A 20,310-nucleotide genomic window follows, 5' to 3' on the forward strand; every position below is an offset into this window, starting at 1 on the left:
TTACACTGCCCCTTCACACTGTGCCCTCTTACACTGCCCATTCACACTGGGCCCTCTTACACTGCCCCTTCACACTGTGTCCTCTTACACTGCCCCTTCACACTGTGCCCTCTGACACTGCCCCTTCACACTGTGCCCTCTTTCACTGCCCCTACACACTGTGCCCTCTTACACTGCCACTTCACACTGTGCCCTCTTACACTGCCCCTTCACACTGTGCCCTCTTACACTGCCCATTCACACTGTGCCCTCTTACACTGTCCCTTCAAACTCTGCACTCTTGCACTGCCCCTTCACACTGTGTCCTCTTACACTGCCCCTTCACACTGTGCCCTCTTACACTGCCCCTTCACTCTGTGCCCACTTACACTGCCCCTTCACACTGTGCCCTCTAACACTGCCCCTTCACACTGTGCCTTCTTACACTGCCCTTTCACACTGTGCCCTCTTACTCTGCCCCTTCACACTGTGCCCTCTTACACTGCCACTTCACACTGTGCCCTCTTACACTGCCCCTTCAAACTGTGCCATCTTACACTGCCCCTTCACACTGTGCCTTCTTACACTGTCCCTTCACACTCTGCACTCTTACACTGTCCCTTCACACTGTGCCCTCTTACACTGCCCCTTCACACTGTGTCCTCTTACACTGCCCCTTCACACTGTGTCCTCTTACACTGCCCCTTCACACTGTGCCCTCTTACACTGCCCCTTCACACTGTGTCCTCTTACATTGCCCCTTCACACTGTGTCCTCTTACACTGCCCCTTCACACTGTGCCCTCTTACACTGCCCCTTCACACTGTGTCCTCTTACATTGCCCCTTCACACTGTGTCCTCTTACACTGCCCCTTCACACTGTGTCCTCTTACACTGCCCCTTCACACTGTGTCCTCTTACATTGCCCCTTCACACTGTGTCCTCTTACACTGCCCCTTCACACTGTGCCCTCTTACACTGCCCCTTCACACTGTGCCCTCTTACACTGCCCCTTCACACTGTGTCCTCTTACATTGCCCCTTCACACTGTGTCCTCTTACACTGCCCCTTCACAATGTGCCCTCTTACACTGCCCCTTCACACTGTGCCTTCTTACACTGCCCCTTCACACTGTGTCCTCTTACACTGCCCCTTCACACTGTGTCCTCTTACACTGCCCCTTCACACTGTGCCCTCTTACACTGCCCCTTCACACTGTGTCCTCGTTCACTGCCCCTTCACACTGTGTCCTCTTACGCTGCACCTTCACACTGTGTCCTCTTACACTGCCCCTTCACACTGTGTCCTCGTTCACTGCCCCTTCACACTGTGTCCTCTTACATTGCCCCTTCACACTGTGTCCTCTTACACTGCCCTTTCACACTGTGCCCTCTTACACTGCCCCTTCACACTTGGCCCTCTTACACTGTCCCTTCACACTGTGTCCTCTTACACTGCCCCTTCACACTGTGTCCTCTTACACTGCCCCTTCACACTGTGCCCTCTTACACTGCCCCTTCACACTGGGCCCTCTTACACTGCCCCTTCACACTGTGTCCTCTTACACTGCCCCTTCTCACTGTGTCCTCTTACACTGCCCCTTCACACTGTGCCCTCTTACACTGCCCCTTCACACTGTGTCCTCGTTCACTGCCCCTTCACACTGTGTCCTCTTACGCTGCACCTTCACACTGTGTCCTCTTACACTGCCCCTTCACACTGTGTCCTCGTTCACTGCCCCTTCACACTGTGTCCTCTTACATTGCCCCTTCACACTGTGTCCTCTTACACTGCCCTTTCACACTGTGCCCTCTTACACTGCCCCTTCACACTTGGCCCTCTTACACTGCCCCTTCACACTGTGTCCTCTTACACTGCCCCTTCACACTGTGTCCTCTTACACTGCCCCTTCACACTGTGCCCTCTTACACTGCCCCTTCACACTGGGCCCTCTTACACTGCCCCTTCACACTGTGTCCTCTTACAATGCCCCTTCACACTGTGTCCTCTTACACTGCCCCTTCACACTGTGCCCTCTTACGCTGCCCCTTCACACTGTGCCCTCTTTCACTGCCCCTTCACACTGTGCCCTCTTACACTGCCCCTTCACACTGTGCCCTCTTACACTGCCCCTTCACACTGTGTCCTCTTACACTGCCCCTCCACACTGTGCCCTGTTACACTGCCCCTTCACACTGTGTCCTCTTACACTGCCCCTCCACACTGTGCCCTGTTACACTGCCCCTTCACACTGTGTCCTCTTACACTGCCCCTCCACACTGTGCCCTCTTACGCTGCCCCTTCACACTGTGCCCTCTTTCACTGCCCCTTCACACTGTGCCCTCTTACACTGCCCCTTCACACTGTGCCCTCTTACGCTGCCCCTTCACACTGTGCCCTCTTTCACTGCCCCTTCACACTGTGCCCTCTTACACTGCCCCTTCACACTGTGCCCTCTTTCACTGCCCCTTCACACTGTGCCCTCTTACACTGCCCCATCACACTGTGCCTTCTTACACTGCCCCTCCACACTGTGCCCTGTTACACTGCCCCATCACATTGTGCCCTCTTACACTGCCACTTCACACTGTGCCCTCTTACACTGCCCCTTCACACTGTGTCCTCTTACACTGCCCCTTCACACTGTGCCCTCTTACACTGCCCCTTCACACTGTGCCCTCTTACACTGCCCCTTCACACTGTGCCCTCTTATTCTGCCCCTTCACACAGTGCCCTCTTACACTGCCCCGTCACACTGTGCCCTCTTACACTGCCACTTCAAACTGTGCCCTCTTACACTGCCCCTTCACACTGTGCCCTCTTACACTGCCCCTTCACACTGTGCCCTCTTACACTGCCGCTTCACACTGTGCCTTCTTACACTGCCCCTTCACACTGTGTCCTCTTACACTGCCCCTTCACACTGTGTCCTCTTACATTGCCCCTTCACACTGTGTCCTCTGACACTGCCCCTTCACACTGTCCCCTCTTACACTGCCCCTTCACACTGTGCCTTCTTACACTGCCCCTTCACACTGTGCCCTCTTACACTGCCCCTTCACACTGTGCCCTCTTACACTGCCCCTTCACACTGTGTCCTCTTACACTGCCCCTTCACACTGTGTCCTCTTACATTGCCCCTTCACACTGTGTCCTCTTACACTGCCCCTTCACACTGTGCCCTCTTACACTGCCCCTTCACACTGTGCCTTCTTACACTGCCCCTTCACACTGTGTCCTCTTACACTGCCCCTTCACACTGTGTCCTCTTACACTGCCCCTTCACACTGTGCCCTCTTACACTGCCCCTTCACACTGTGTCCTCTTTCACTGCCCCTTCACACTGTGTCCTCTTACGCTGCACCTTCACACTGTGTCCTCTTACACTGCCCCTTCACACTGTGCCCTCTTACACTGCCCCTTCACACTTGGCCCTCTTACACTGCCCCTTCACACTGTATCCTCTTACACTGCCCCTTCACACTGTGTCCTCTTACACTGCCCCTTCACACTGGGCCCTCTTACACTGCCCCTTCACACTGTGTCCTCTTACACTGCCCCTTCAAACTGTGTCCTCTTACACTGCCCCTTCACACTGTGCCCTCTTACGCTGCCCCTTCACACTGTGCCCTCTTTCACTGCCCCTTCACACTGTGCCCTCTTACACTGCCCCTTCACACTGTGCCCTCTTACACTGCCCCTTCACACTGTGTCCTCTTACACTGCCCCTCCACACTGTGCCCTGTTACACTGCCCCATCACACTGTGCCCTCTTACACTGCCACCTCACACTGTGCCCTCTTACACTGCCCCGTCACACTGTGCCCTCTTACACTGACACATCACACTGTGCCCTCTTACACTGCCCCTTCACACTGTGCCCTCTTACACTGCCCCTTCACACTGTGTCCTCTTACACTGCCCCTTCACACTATGGCCTCTTACACTGCCCCTTCACACTGTGTCCTCTTACACTGCCCCTTCACACTGTGCCCTCTTACACTGCCCCTTCACACTGTGCCCTGTTACACTGCCGCTTCACACTGTGTCCTCTTACACTGCCCCTACACACTGTGTCCTCTTACACTGCCCCTTCACACTGTGTCCTCTTACACTGCCCCTTCACACTGTGCCCTCTTACACTGCCCCTTCACACTGTGTCCTCTTTCACTGCCCCTTCACACTGTGTCCTCTTACGCTGCCCCTTCACACTGTGTGCTCTTACACTGCCCCTTCACACTGTGCCCTCTTACACTGCCCCTTCACACTGTGCCCTCTTACACTGCCCCTTCACACTGTGTCCTCTTACACTGCCCCTTCACACTGTGCCCTCTGACACTGCCCCTTCACACTGTGCCCTCTTTCACTGCCCCTACACACTGTGCCCTCTTACACTGCCACTTCACACTGTGCCCTCTTACACTGCCCCTTCACACTGTGCCCTCTTACACTGCCCCTTCACACTGTGTCCTCTTACACTGCCCATTCACACTGTGCCCTCTTACACTGTCCCTTCAAACTCTGCACTCTTGCACTGCCCCTTCACACTGTGTCCTCTTACACTGCCCCTTCACACTGTGCCCTCTTACACTGCCCCTTCACTCTGTGCCCACTTACACTGCCCTTTCACACTGTGCCCTCTTACTCTGCCCCTTCACACTGTGCCCTCTTACACTGCCACTTCACACTGTGCCCTCTTACACTGCCCCTTCAAACTGTGCCATCTTACACTGCCCCTTCACACTGTGCCCTCTTACACTGTCGCTTCACACTCTGCACTCTTACACTGCCCCTTCACACTGAGCCCTCTTACACTGCCCCTTCACACTGTGTCCTCTTACACTGCCCCTTCACACTGTGTCCTCTTACACTGCCCCTTCACACTGTGCCCTCTTACACTGCCCCTTCACACTGTGCCCTCTTAAACTGCCCCTTCACACTGTGCCCTCTTACACTGCCCCTTCACACTGTGTCCTCTTACACTGCCCCTTCACACTGTGCCCTCTTACACTGCCCCTTCACACTGGGCCCTCTTACACTGCCCCTTCACACTGTGCCCTCTTACACTGCCCCTTCACACTGGGCCCTCTTACACTGCCCCTTCACACTGTGCCCTCTTAAACTGCCCCTTCACACTGTGCCCTCTTACACTGCCCCTTCACACTGTGTCCTCTTACACTGCCCCTTCACACTGTGCCCTCTTACACTGCCCCTTCACACTGGGCCCTCTTACACTGCCCCTTCACACTGTGCCCTCTTACACTGCCCCTTCACACTGGGCCCTCTTACACTGCCCCTTCACACTGTGTCCTCTTACACTGCCCCTTCACACTGTGCCCTCTTACACTGCCCCTTCACACTGTGCCCTCTTACACTGCCCCTTCACACTGGGCCCTCTTACACTGCCCCTTCACACTGTGTCCTCTTACACTGCCCCTTCACACTGGGCCCTCTTTCACTGCCCCTACACACTGTGCCCTCTTACACTGCCACTTCACACTGTGCCCTCTTACACTGCCACTTCACACTGTGCCCTCTTACACTGCCCCTTCACACTGTGTCCTCTTACACTGCCCATTCACACTGTGCCCTCTTACACTGTCCCTTCAAACTCTGCACTCTTACACTGCCCCTTCACACTGTGTCCTCTTACACTGCCCCTTCACACTGTGCCCTCTTACACTGCCCCTTCACACTGTGCCTTCTTACACTGCCCTTTCACACTGTGCCCTCTTACACTGCCCCTTCACTCTGTGACCTCTTACACTGCCCCTTCACACTGTGCCTTCTTACACTGCCCTTTCACACTGTGCCCTCTTACACTGCCCCTTCACACTGTGCCCTCTTACACTGCCCCTTCACTCTGTGACCTCTTACACTGCCCTTTCACACTGTGCCTTCTTACACTGCCCTTTCACACTGTGCCCTCTTACACTGCCCCTTCACACTGTGCCTTCTTACACTGCCCTTTCACACTGTGCCCTCTTACACTGCCCCTTCACACTGTGCCCTCCGACACTGCCCCTTCACACTTTGTCCTCTTACACTGCCCCTTCACACTGTGTCCTCTAACATTGCCCCTTCACACTGTGTCCTCTTACACTGCCCCTTCACACTGTGCCCTCTTACACTGCCCCTTCACACAGTGCCCTCTTACACTGCCCCGTCACACTGTGCCCTCTTACACTGCCACTTCAAACTGTGCCCTCTTACACTGCCCCTTCACACTGTGCCCTCTTACACTGCCCATTCACACTGTGCCCTGTTACACTGCCCCATCACACTGTGCCTTCTTACACTGCCCCTTCACACTGTGCGCTCTTACACTGCCACTTCACACTGTGCCCTCTTACACTGCCCCGTCACACTATGCCCTCTTACACTGACACTTCACACTGTGCCCTCTTACACTGCCCGTTCACACTGTGCCCTCTTACACTGCCCCTTCACACTGTGTCCTCTTACACTGCCCCTTCACACTGTGTCCTCTTACACTGCCCCTTCACACTGTGTCCTCTTACACTGCCCCTTCACACTGTGCCCTCTTACACTGCCCCTTCACACTGTGCCCTCTTACACTGCCCCTTCACACTGTGCCCTCTTATTCTGCCCCTTCACACTGTGTCCTCTTACACTGCCACTTCACACTGTGCCCTCTTACACTGCCCCTTCACACAGTGCCCTCTTACACTGCCCCGTCACACTGTGCCCTCTTACACTGCCACTTCAAACTGTGCCCTCTTACACTGCCCCTTCACACTGTGCCCTCTTACACTGCCCCTTCACACTGTGCCCTCTTACACTGCCGCTTCACACTGTGCCCTCTTACACTGCCCCTTCACTCTGTGTCCTCTTACACTGCCCCTTCACACTGTGTCCTCTTACATTGCCCCTTCACACTGTGTCCTCTGACACTGCCCCTTCACACTGTGCCCTCTTACACTGACCCTTCACACTGTGCCTTCTTACACTGCCCCTTCACACTGTGCCCTCTTACACTGCCCCTTCACACTGTGCCCTCTTACACTGCCCCTTCACACTGTGTCCTCTTACACTGCCCCTTCACACTGTGTCCTCTTACATTGCCCCTTCACACTGTGTCCTCTTACACTGCCCCTTCACACTGTGCCCTCTTACACTGCCCCTTCACACTGTGCCTTCTTACACTGCCCCTTCACACTGTGTCCTCTTACACTGCCCCTTCACACTGTGTCCTCTTACACTGCCCCTTCACACTGTGCCCTCTTACACTGCCCCTTCACACTGTGTCCTCTTTCACTGCCCCTTCACACTGTGTCCTCTTACACTGCCCCTTCAAACTGTGTCCTCTTACACTGCCCCTTCACACTGTGCCCTCTTACGCTGCCCCTTCACACTGTGCCCTCTTTCACTGCCCCTTCACACTGTGCCCTCTTACACTGCCCCTTCACACTGTGCCCTCTTACACTGCCCCTTCACACTGTGTCCTCTTACACTGCCCCTCCACACTTTGCCCTGTTACACTGCCCCATCACACTGTGCCCTCTTACACTGCCACCTCACACTGCGCCCTCTTACACTGCCCCGTCACACTGTGCCCTCTTACACTGACACATCACACTGTGCCCTCTTACACTGCCCCTTCACACTGTGCCCTCTTACACTGCCCCTTCACACTGTGTCCTCTTACACTGCCCCTTCACACTATGGCCTCTTACACTGCCCCTTCACACTGTGTCCTCTTACACTGCCCCTTCACACTGTGCCCTCTTACACTGCCCCTTCACACTGTGCCCTGTTACACTGCCGCTTCACACTGTGTCCTCTTACACTGCCCCTACACACTGTGTCCTCTTACACTGCCCCTTCACACTGTGTCCTCTTACACTGCCCCTTCACACTGTGCCCTCTTACACTGCCCCTTCACACTGTGTCCTCTTTCACTGCCCCTTCACACTGTGTCCTCTTACGCTGCCCCTTCACACTGTGTGCTCTTACACTGCCCCTTCACACTGTGCCCTCTTACACTGCCCCTTCACAGTGTGTCCTCTTACACTGCCCCTTCACACTGTGCCCTCTTACACTTCCCCTTCACACTGGGCCCTCTTACACTGCCCCTTCACACTGTGCCCTCTTACACTGCCCATTCACACTGGGCCCTCTTACACTGCCCCTTCACACTGTGTCCTCTTACACTGCCCCTTCACACTGTGCCCTCTGACACTGCCCCTTCACACTGTGCCCTCTTTCACTGCCCCTACACACTGTGCCCTCTTACACTGCCACTTCACACTGTGCCCTCTTACACTGCCCCTTCACACTGTGCCCTCTTACACTGCCCATTCACACTGTGCCCTCTTACACTGTCCCTTCAAACTCTGCACTCTTGCACTGCCCCTTCACACTGTGTCCTCTTACACTGCCCCTTCACACTGTGCCCTCTTACACTGCCCCTTCACTCTGTGCCCACTTACACTGCCCCTTCACACTGTGCCCTCTTACACTGCCCCTTCACACTGTGCCTTCTTACACTGCCCTTTCACACTGTGCCCTCTTACTCTGCCCCTTCACACTGTGCCCTCTTACACTGCCACTTCACACTGTGCCCTCTTACACTGCCCCTTCAAACTGTGCCATCTTACACTGCCCCTTCACACTGTGCCCTCTTACACTGTCCCTTCACACTCTGCACTCTTACACTGTCCCTTCACACTGTGCCCTCTTACACTGCCCCTTCACACTGTGTCCTCTTACACTGCCCCTTCACACTGTGTCCTCTTACACTGCCCCTTCACACTGTGCCCTCTTACACTGCCCCTTCACACTGTGTCCTCTTACATTGCCCCTTCACACTGTGTCCTCTTACACTGCCCCTTCACACTGTGCCCTCTTACACTGCCCCTTCACACTGTGTCCTCTTACATTGCCCCTTCACACTGTGTCCTCTTACACTGCCCCTTCACACTGTGTCCTCTTACACTGCCCCTTCACACTGTGTCCTCTTACATTGCCCCTTCACACTGTGCCCTCTTACACTGCCCCTTCACACTGTGCCTTCTTACACTGCCCCTTCACACTGTGTCCTCTTACACTGCCCCTTCACACTGTGTCCTCTTACGCTGCCCCTTCACACTGTGCCCTCTTACACTGCCCCTTCACACTGTGTCCTCGTTCACTGCCCCTTCACACTGTGTCCTCTTACGCTGCACCTTCACACTGTGTCCTCTTACACTGCCCCTTCACACTGTGTCCTCGTTCACTGCCCCTTCACACTGTGTCCTCTTACATTGCCCCTTCACACTGTGTCCTCTTACACTGCCCTTTCACACTGTGCCCTCTTACACTGCCCCTTCACACTTGGCCCTCTTACACTGTCCCTTCACACTGTGTCCTCTTACACTGCCCCTTCACACTGTGTCCTCTTACACTGCCCCTTCACACTGTGCCCTCTTACACTGCCCCTTCACACTGGGCCCTCTTACACTGCCCCTTCACACTGTGTCCTCTTACACTGCCCCTTCTCACTGTGTCCTCTTACACTGCCCCTTCACACTGTGCCCTCTTACACTGCCCCTTCACACTGTGTCCTCGTTCACTGCCCCTTCACACTGTGTCCTCTTACGCTGCACCTTCACACTGTGTCCTCTTACACTGCCCCTTCACACTGTGTCCTCGTTCACTGCCCCTTCACACTGTGTCCTCTTACATTGCCCCTTCACACTGTGTCCTCTTACACTGCCCTTTCACACTGTGCCCTCTTACACTGCCCCTTCACACTTGGCCCTCTTACACTGCCCCTTCACACTGTGTCCTCTTACACTGCCCCTTCACACTGTGTCCTCTTACACTGCCCCTTCACACTGTGCCCTCTTACACTGCCCCTTCACACTGGGCCCTCTTACACTGCCCCTTCACACTGTGTCCTCTTACAATGCCCCTTCACACTGTGTCCTCTTACACTGCCCCTTCACACTGTGCCCTCTTACACTGCCCCTTCACACTGGGCCCTCTTACACTGCCCCTTCACACTGTGCCCTCTTACACTGCCCCTTCACACTGGGCCCTCTTACACTGCCCCTTCACACTGTGCCCTCTTAAACTGCCCCTTCACACTGTGCCCTCTTACACTGCCCCTTCACACTGTGTCCTCTTACACTGCCCCTTCACACTGTGCCCTCTTACACTGCCCCTTCACACTGGGCCCTCTTACACTGCCCCTTCACACTGTGCCCTCTTACACTGCCCCTTCACACTGGGCCCTCTTACACTGCCCCTTCACACTGTGTCCTCTTACACTGCCCCTTCACACTGTGCCCTCTTACACTGCCCCTTCACACTGTGCCCTCTTACACTGCCCCTTCACACTGGGCCCTCTTACACTGCCCCTTCACACTGTGTCCTCTTACACTGCCCCTTCACACTGGGCCCTCTTTCACTGCCCCTACACACTGTGCCCTCTTACACTGCCACTTCACACTGTGCCCTCTTACACTGCCACTTCACACTGTGCCCTCTTACACTGCCCCTTCACACTGTGTCCTCTTACACTGCCCATTCACACTGTGCCCTCTTACACTGTCCCTTCAAACTCTGCACTCTTACACTGCCCCTTCACACTGTGTCCTCTTACACTGCCCCTTCACACTGTGCCCTCTTACACTGCCCCTTCACACTGTGCCTTCTTACACTGCCCTTTCACACTGTGCCCTCTTACACTGCCCCTTCACTCTGTGACCTCTTACACTGCCCCTTCACACTGTGCCTTCTTACACTGCCCTTTCACACTGTGCCCTCTTACACTGCCCCTTCACACTGTGCCCTCTTACACTGCCCCTTCACTCTGTGACCTCTTACACTGCCCTTTCACACTGTGCCTTCTTACACTGCCCTTTCACACTGTGCCCTCTTACACTGCCCCTTCACACTGTGCCTTCTTACACTGCCCTTTCACACTGTGCCCTCTTACACTGCCCCTTCACACTGTGCCCTCCGACACTGCCCCTTCACACTTTGTCCTCTTACACTGCCCCTTCACACTGTGTCCTCTAACATTGCCCCTTCACACTGTGTCCTCTTACACTGCCCCTTCACACTGTGCCCTCTTACACTGCCCCTTCACACAGTGCCCTCTTACACTGCCCCGTCACACTGTGCCCTCTTACACTGCCACTTCAAACTGTGCCCTCTTACACTGCCCCTTCACACTGTGCCCTCTTACACTGCCCATTCACACTGTGCCCTGTTACACTGCCCCATCACACTGTGCCTTCTTACACTGCCCCTTCACACTGTGCGCTCTTACACTGCCACTTCACACTGTGCCCTCTTACACTGCCCCGTCACACTATGCCCTCTTACACTGACACTTCACACTGTGCCCTCTTACACTGCCCGTTCACACTGTGCCCTCTTACACTGCCCCTTCACACTGTGTCCTCTTACACTGCCCCTTCACACTGTGTCCTCTTACACTGCCCCTTCACACTGTGTCCTCTTACACTGCCCCTTCACACTGTGCCCTCTTACACTGCCCCTTCACACTGTGCCCTCTTACACTGCCCCTTCACACTGTGCCCTCTTATTCTGCCCCTTCACACTGTGTCCTCTTACACTGCCACTTCACACTGTGCCCTCTTACACTGCCCCTTCACACAGTGCCCTCTTACACTGCCCCGTCACACTGTGCCCTCTTACACTGCCACTTCAAACTGTGCCCTCTTACACTGCCCCTTCACACTGTGCCCTCTTACACTGCCCCTTCACACTGTGCCCTCTTACACTGCCGCTTCACACTGTGCCCTCTTACACTGCCCCTTCACTCTGTGTCCTCTTACACTGCCCCTTCACACTGTGTCCTCTTACATTGCCCCTTCACACTGTGTCCTCTGACACTGCCCCTTCACACTGTGCCCTCTTACACTGACCCTTCACACTGTGCCTTCTTACACTGCCCCTTCACACTGTGCCCTCTTACACTGCCCCTTCACACTGTGCCCTCTTACACTGCCCCTTCACACTGTGTCCTCTTACACTGCCCCTTCACACTGTGTCCTCTTACATTGCCCCTTCACACTGTGTCCTCTTACACTGCCCCTTCACACTGTGCCCTCTTACACTGCCCCTTCACACTGTGCCTTCTTACACTGCCCCTTCACACTGTGTCCTCTTACACTGCCCCTTCACACTGTGTCCTCTTACACTGCCCCTTCACACTGTGCCCTCTTACACTGCCCCTTCACACTGTGTCCTCTTTCACTGCCCCTTCACACTGTGTCCTCTTACACTGCCCCTTCAAACTGTGTCCTCTTACACTGCCCCTTCACACTGTGCCCTCTTACGCTGCCCCTTCACACTGTGCCCTCTTTCACTGCCCCTTCACACTGTGCCCTCTTACACTGCCCCTTCACACTGTGCCCTCTTACACTGCCCCTTCACACTGTGTCCTCTTACACTGCCCCTCCACACTGTGCCCTGTTACACTGCCCCATCACACTGTGCCCTCTTACACTGCCACCTCACACTGCGCCCTCTTACACTGCCCCGTCACACTGTGCCCTCTTACACTGACACATCACACTGTGCCCTCTTACACTGCCCCTTCACACTGTGCCCTCTTACACTGCCCCTTCACACTGTGTCCTCTTACACTGCCCCTTCACACTATGGCCTCTTACACTGCCCCTTCACACTGTGTCCTCTTACACTGCCCCTTCACACTGTGCCCTCTTACACTGCCCCTTCACACTGTGCCCTGTTACACTGCCGCTTCACACTGTGTCCTCTTACACTGCCCCTACACACTGTGTCCTCTTACACTGCCCCTTCACACTGTGTCCTCTTACACTGCCCCTTCACACTGTGCCCTCTTACACTGCCCCTTCACACTGTGTCCTCTTTCACTGCCCCTTCACACTGTGTCCTCTTACGCTGCCCCTTCACACTGTGTGCTCTTACACTGCCCCTTCACACTGTGCCCTCTTACACTGCCCCTTCACAGTGTGTCCTCTTACACTGCCCCTTCACACTGTGCCCTCTTACACTTCCCCTTCACACTGGGCCCTCTTACACTGCCCCTTCACACTGTGCCCTCTTACACTGCCCATTCACACTGGGCCCTCTTACACTGCCCCTTCACACTGTGTCCTCTTACACTGCCCCTTCACACTGTGCCCTCTGACACTGCCCCTTCACACTGTGCCCTCTTTCACTGCCCCTACACACTGTGCCCTCTTACACTGCCACTTCACACTGTGCCCTCTTACACTGCCCCTTCACACTGTGCCCTCTTACACTGCCCATTCACACTGTGCCCTCTTACACTGTCCCTTCAAACTCTGCACTCTTGCACTGCCCCTTCACACTGTGTCCTCTTACACTGCCCCTTCACACTGTGCCCTCTTACACTGCCCCTTCACTCTGTGCCCACTTACACTGCCCCTTCACACTGTGCCCTCTTACACTGCCCCTTCACACTGTGCCTTCTTACACTGCCCTTTCACACTGTGCCCTCTTACTCTGCCCCTTCACACTGTGCCCTCTTACACTGCCACTTCACACTGTGCCCTCTTACACTGCCCCTTCAAACTGTGCCATCTTACACTGCCCCTTCACACTGTGCCCTCTTACACTGTCCCTTCACACTCTGCACTCTTACACTGTCCCTTCACACTGTGCCCTCTTACACTGCCCCTTCACACTGTGTCCTCTTACACTGCCCCTTCACACTGTGTCCTCTTACACTGCCCCTTCACACTGTGCCCTCTTACACTGCCCCTTCACACTGTGTCCTCTTACATTGCCCCTTCACACTGTGTCCTCTTACACTGCCCCTTCACACTGTGCCCTCTTACACTGCCCCTTCACACTGTGTCCTCTTACATTGCCCCTTCACACTGTGTCCTCTTACACTGCCCCTTCACACTGTGTCCTCTTACACTGCCCCTTCACACTGTGTCCTCTTACATTGCCCCTTCACACTGTGCCCTCTTACACTGCCCCTTCACACTGTGCCTTCTTACACTGCCCCTTCACACTGTGTCCTCTTACACTGCCCCTTCACACTGTGTCCTCTTACGCTGCCCCTTCACACTGTGCCCTCTTACACTGCCCCTTCACACTGTGTCCTCGTTCACTGCCCCTTCACACTGTGTCCTCTTACGCTGCACCTTCACACTGTGTCCTCTTACACTGCCCCTTCACACTGTGTCCTCGTTCACTGCCCCTTCACACTGTGTCCTCTTACATTGCCCCTTCACACTGTGTCCTCTTACACTGCCCTTTCACACTGTGCCCTCTTACACTGCCCCTTCACACTTGGCCCTCTTACACTGTCCCTTCACACTGTGTCCTCTTACACTGCCCCTTCACACTGTGTCCTCTTACACTGCCCCTTCACACTGTGCCCTCTTACACTGCCCCTTCACACTGGGCCCTCTTACACTGCCCCTTCACACTGTGTCCTCTTACACTGCCCCTTCTCACTGTGTCCTCTTACACTGCCCCTTCACACTGTGCCCTCTTACACTGCCCCTTCACACTGTGTCCTCGTTCACTGCCCCTTCACACTGTGTCCTCTTACGCTGCACCTTCACACTGTGTCCTCTTACACTGCCCCTTCACACTGTGTCCTCGTTCACTGCCCCTTCACACTGTGTCCTCTTACATTGCCCCTTCACACTGTGTCCTCTTACACTGCCCTTTCACACTGTGCCCTCTTACACTGCCCCTTCACACTTGGCCCTCTTACACTGCCCCTTCACACTGTGTCCTCTTACACTGCCCCTTCACACTGTGTCCTCTTACACTGCCCCTTCACACTGTGCCCTCTTACACTGCCCCTTCACACTGGGCCCTCTTACACTGCCCCTTCACACTGTGTCCTCTTACAATGCCCCTTCACACTGTGTCCTCTTACACTGCCCCTTCACACTGTGCCCTCTTACGCTGCCCCTTCACACTGTGCCCTCTTTCACTGCCCCTTCACACTGTGCCCTCTTACACTGCCCCTTCACACTGTGCCCTCTTACACTGCCCCTTCACACTGTGTCCTCTTACACTGCCCCTCCACACTGTGCCCTGTTACACTGCCCCTTCACACTGTGTCCTCTTACACTGCCCCTCCACACTGTGCCCTCTTACACTGCCCCTTCACACTGTGTCCTCTTACACTGCCCCTCCACACTGTGCCCTCTTACGCTGCCCCTTCACACTGTGCCCTCTTTCACTGCCCCTTCACACTGTGCCCTCTTACACTGCCCCTTCACACTGTGCCCTCTTACGCTGCCCCTTCACACTGTGCCCTCTTTCACTGCCCCTTCACACTGTGCCCTCTTACACTGCCCCTTCACACTGTGCCCTCTTTCACTGCCCCTTCACACTGTGCCCTCTTACACTGCCCCATCACACTGTGCCTTCTTACACTGCCCCTCCACACTGTGCCCTGTTACACTGCCCCATCACATTGTGCCCTCTTACACTGCCACTTCACACTGTGCCCTCTTACACTGCCCCTTCACACTGTGTCCTCTTACACTGCCCCTTCACACTGTGCCCTCTTACACTGCCCCTTCACACTGTGCCCTCTTACACTGCCCCTTCACACTGTGCCCTCTTATTCTGCCCCTTCACACAGTGCCCTCTTACACTGCCCCGTCACACTGTGCCCTCTTACACTGCCACTTCAAACTGTGCCCTCTTACACTGCCCCTTCACACTGTGCCCTCTTACACTGCCCCTTCACACTGTGCCCTCTTACACTGCCGCTTCACACTGTGCCTTCTTACACTGCCCCTTCACACTGTGTCCTCTTACACTGCCCCTTCACACTGTGTCCTCTTACATTGCCCCTTCACACTGTGTCCTCTGACACTGCCCCTTCACACTGTCCCCTCTTACACTGCCCCTTCACACTGTGCCTTCTTACACTGCCCCTTCACACTGTGCCCTCTTACACTGCCCCTTCACACTGTGCCCTCTTACACTGCCCCTTCACACTGTGTCCTCTTACACTGCCCCTTCACACTGTGTCCTCTTACATTGCCCCTTCACACTGTGTCCTCTTACACTGCCCCTTCACACTGTGCCCTCTTACACTGCCCCTTCACACTGTGCCTTCTTACACTGCCCCTTCACACTGTGTCCTCTTACACTGCCCCTTCACACTGTGTCCTCTTACACTGCCCCTTCACACTGTGCCCTCTTACACTGCCCCTTCACACTGTGTCCTCTTTCACTGCCCCTTCACACTGTGTCCTCTTACGCTGCACCTTCACACTGTGTCCTCTTACACTGCCCCTTCACACTGTGCCCTCTTACACTGCCCCTTCACACTTGGCCCTCTTACACTGCCCCTTCACACTGTATCCTCTTACACTGCCCCTTCACACTGTGTCCTCTTACACTGCCCCTTCACACTGGGCCCTCTTACACTGCCCCTTCACACTGTGTCCTCTTACACTGCCCCTTCAAACTGTGTCCTCTTACACTGCCCCTTCACACTGTGCCCTCTTACGCTGCCCCTTCACACTGTGCCCTCTTTCACTGCCCCTTCACACTGTGCCCTCTTACACTGCCCCTTCACACTGTGCCCTCTTACACTGCCCCTTCACACTGTGTCCTCTTACACTGCCCCTCCACACTGTGCCCTGTTACACTGCCCCATCACACTGTGCCCTCTTACACTGCCACCTCACACTGTGCCCTCTTACACTGCCCCGTCACACTGTGCCCTCTTACACTGACACATCACACTGTGCCCTCTTACACTGCCCCTTCACACTGTGCCCTCTTACACTGCCCCTTCACACTGTGTCCTCTTACACTGCCCCTTCACACTATGGCCTCTTACACTGCCCCTTCACACTGTGTCCTCTTACACTGCCCCTTCACACTGTGCCCTCTTACACTGCCCCTTCACACTGTGCCCTGTTACACTGCCGCTTCACACTGTGTCCTCTTACACTGCCCCTACACACTGTGTCCTCTTACACTGCCCCTTCACACTGTGTCCTCTTACACTGCCCCTTCACACTGTGCCCTCTTACACTGCCCCTTCACACTGTGTCCTCTTTCACTGCCCCTTCACACTGTGTCCTCTTACGCTGCCCCTTCACACTGTGTGCTCTTACACTGCCCCTTCACACTGTGCCCTCTTACACTGCCCCTTCACACTGTGCCCTCTTACACTGCCCCTTCACACTGTGTCCTCTTACACTGCCCCTTCACACTGTGCCCTCTGACACTGCCCCTTCACACTGTGCCCTCTTTCACTGCCCCTACACACTGTGCCCTCTTACACTGCCACTTCACACTGTGCCCTCTTACACTGCCCCTTCACACTGTGCCCTCTTACACTGCCCCTTCACACTGTGTCCTCTTACACTGCCCATTCACACTGTGCCCTCTTACACTGTCCCTTCAAACTCTGCACTCTTGCACTGCCCCTTCACACTGTGTCCTCTTACACTGCCCCTTCACACTGTGCCCTCTTACACTGCCCCTTCACTCTGTGCCCACTTACACTGCCCTTTCACACTGTGCCCTCTTACTCTGCCCCTTCACACTGTGCCCTCTTACACTGCCACTTCACACTGTGCCCTCTTACACTGCCCCTTCAAACTGTGCCATCTTACACTGCCCCTTCACACTGTGCCCTCTTACACTGTCGCTTCACACTCTGCACTCTTACACTGCCCCTTCACACTGAGCCCTCTTACACTGCCCCTTCACACTGTGTCCTCTTACACTGCCCCTTCACACTGTGTCCTCTTACACTGCCCCTTCACACTGTGCCCTCTTACACTGCCCCTTCACACTGTGCCCTCTTAAACTGCCCCTTCACACTGTGCCCTCTTACACTGCCCCTTCACACTGTGTCCTCTTACACTGCCCCTTCACACTGTGCCCTCTTACACTGCCCCTTCACACTGGGCCCTCTTACACTGCCCCTTCACACTGTGCCCTCTTACACTGCCCCTTCAGACTGGGCCCTCTTACACTGCCCCTTCACACTGTGCCCTCTTAAACTGCCCCTTCACACTGTGCCCTCTTACACTGCCCCTTCACACTGTGTCCTCTTACACTGCCCCTTCACACTGTGCCCTCTTACACTGCCCCTTCACACTGGGCCCTCTTACACTGCCCCTTCACACTGTGCCCTCTTACACTGCCCCTTCACACTGGGCCCTCTTACACTGCCCCTTCACACTGTGTCCTCTTACACTGCCCCTTCACACTGTGCCCTCTTACACTGCCCCTTCACACTGTGCCCTCTTACACTGCCCCTTCACACTGGGCCCTCTTACACTGCCCCTTCACACTGTGTCCTCTTACACTGCCCCTTCACACTGGGCCCTCTTTCACTGCCCCTACACACTGTGCCCTCTTACACTGCCACTTCACACTGTGCCCTCTTACACTGCCACTTCACACTGTGCCCTCTTACACTGCCCCTTCACACTGTGTCCTCTTACACTGCCCATTCACACTGTGCCCTCTTACACTGTCCCTTCAAACTCTGCACTCTTACACTGCCCCTTCACACTGTGTCCTCTTACACTGCCCCTTCACACTGTGCCCTCTTACACTGCCCCTTCACACTGTGCCTTCTTACACTGCCCTTTCACACTGTGCCCTCTTACACTGCCCCTTCACTCTGTGACCTCTTACACTGCCCCTTCACACTGTGCCTTCTTACACTGCCCTTTCACACTGTGCCCTCTTACACTGCCCCTTCACACTGTGCCCTCTTACACTGCCCCTTCACTCTGTGACCTCTTACACTGCCCTTTCACACTGTGCCTTCTTACACTGCCCTTTCACACTGTGCCCTCTTACACTGCCCCTTCACACTGTGCCTTCTTACACTGCCCTTTCACACTGTGCCCTCTTACACTGCCCCTTCACACTGTGCCCTCCGACACTGCCCCTTCACACTTTGTCCTCTTACACTGCCCCTTCACACTGTGTCCTCTAACATTGCCCCTTCACACTGTGTCCTCTTACACTGCCCCTTCACACTGTGCCCTCTTACACTGCCCCTTCACACTGTGCCCTCTTACACTGCCCCTTCACACTGTGTCCTCTTACACGGCCCCTTCACACTGTGTCCTCTTACATTGCCCCTTCACACTGTGTCCTCTTACACTGCCCCTTCACACTGTGCCCTCTTACACTGCCCCTTCACACTGTGTCCTCTTACACGGCCCCTTCACACTGTGTCCTCTTACATTGCCCCTTCACACTGTGCCTTCTTACACTGCCCCTTCACACTGTGTCCTCTTACACTGCCCCTACACACTGTGTCCTCTTACACTGCCCCTTCACACTGTGTCCTCTTACACTGCCCCTTCACACTGTGCCCTCTTACACTGCCCCTTCACTCTGTGTCCTCTTTCACTGCCCCTTCACACTGTGTCCTCTTCCGCTGCACCTTCACACTGTGTCCTCTTACACTGCCCTTTCACACTGTGCCCTCTTACACTGCCCCTTCACACTTGGCCGTCTTACACTGCCCCTTCACACTGTGTCCTCTTACACTGCCCCTTCACACTGTGCCCTCTTACACTGCCCCTTCACACTGGGCCCTCTTACACTGCCCCTTCACACTGTGTCCTCTTACAATGCCCCTTCACACTGTGTCCTCTTACACTGCCCCTTCACACTGTGCCCTCTTACGCTGCCCCTTCACACTGTGCCCTCTTTCACTGCCCCTTCACACTGTGCCCTCTTACACTGCCCCTTCACACTCTGCCCTCTTACACTGCCCCTTCACACTGTGTCCTCTTACACTGCCCCACCACACTGTGCCCTGTTACACTGCCCCATCACAGTGTGCCTTCTTACACTGCCACTTCACACTGTGCCCTCTTACACTGCCCCGTCACACTGTGCCCTCTTACACTGACACTTCACACTGTGCCCTCTTACACTGCCCGTTCACACTGTGCCCTCTTACACTGCCCCTTCACACTGTGTCCTCTTACACTGCCCCTTCACACTGTGTCCTCTTACACTGCCCCTTCACACTGTGTCCTCTTACACTGCCCCTTCACACTGTGCCCTCTTACACTGCCCCTTCACACTGTGCCCTCTTACACTGCCCCTTCACACTGTGCCCTCTTATTCTGCCCCTTCACACTGTGTCCTCTTACACTGCCACTTCACACTGTGCCCTCTTACACTGCCCTTCACACAGTGCCCTCTTACACTGCCCCGTCACACTGTGCCCTCTTACACTGCCACTTCACACTGTGCCCTCTTACACTGCCCCTTCACACTGTGCCCTCTTACACTGCCCCTTCACACTGTGCCCTCTTACACTGCCGCTTCACACTGTGCCCTCTTACACTGCCC

This window comes from Somniosus microcephalus, chromosome 12 (assembly GCF_052327205.1).
Source record: "Somniosus microcephalus isolate GS21.2 chromosome 12, FLI_Smic_1.0, whole genome shotgun sequence".
Taxonomy (NCBI): Eukaryota; Metazoa; Chordata; class Chondrichthyes; order Squaliformes; family Somniosidae; genus Somniosus; species Somniosus microcephalus.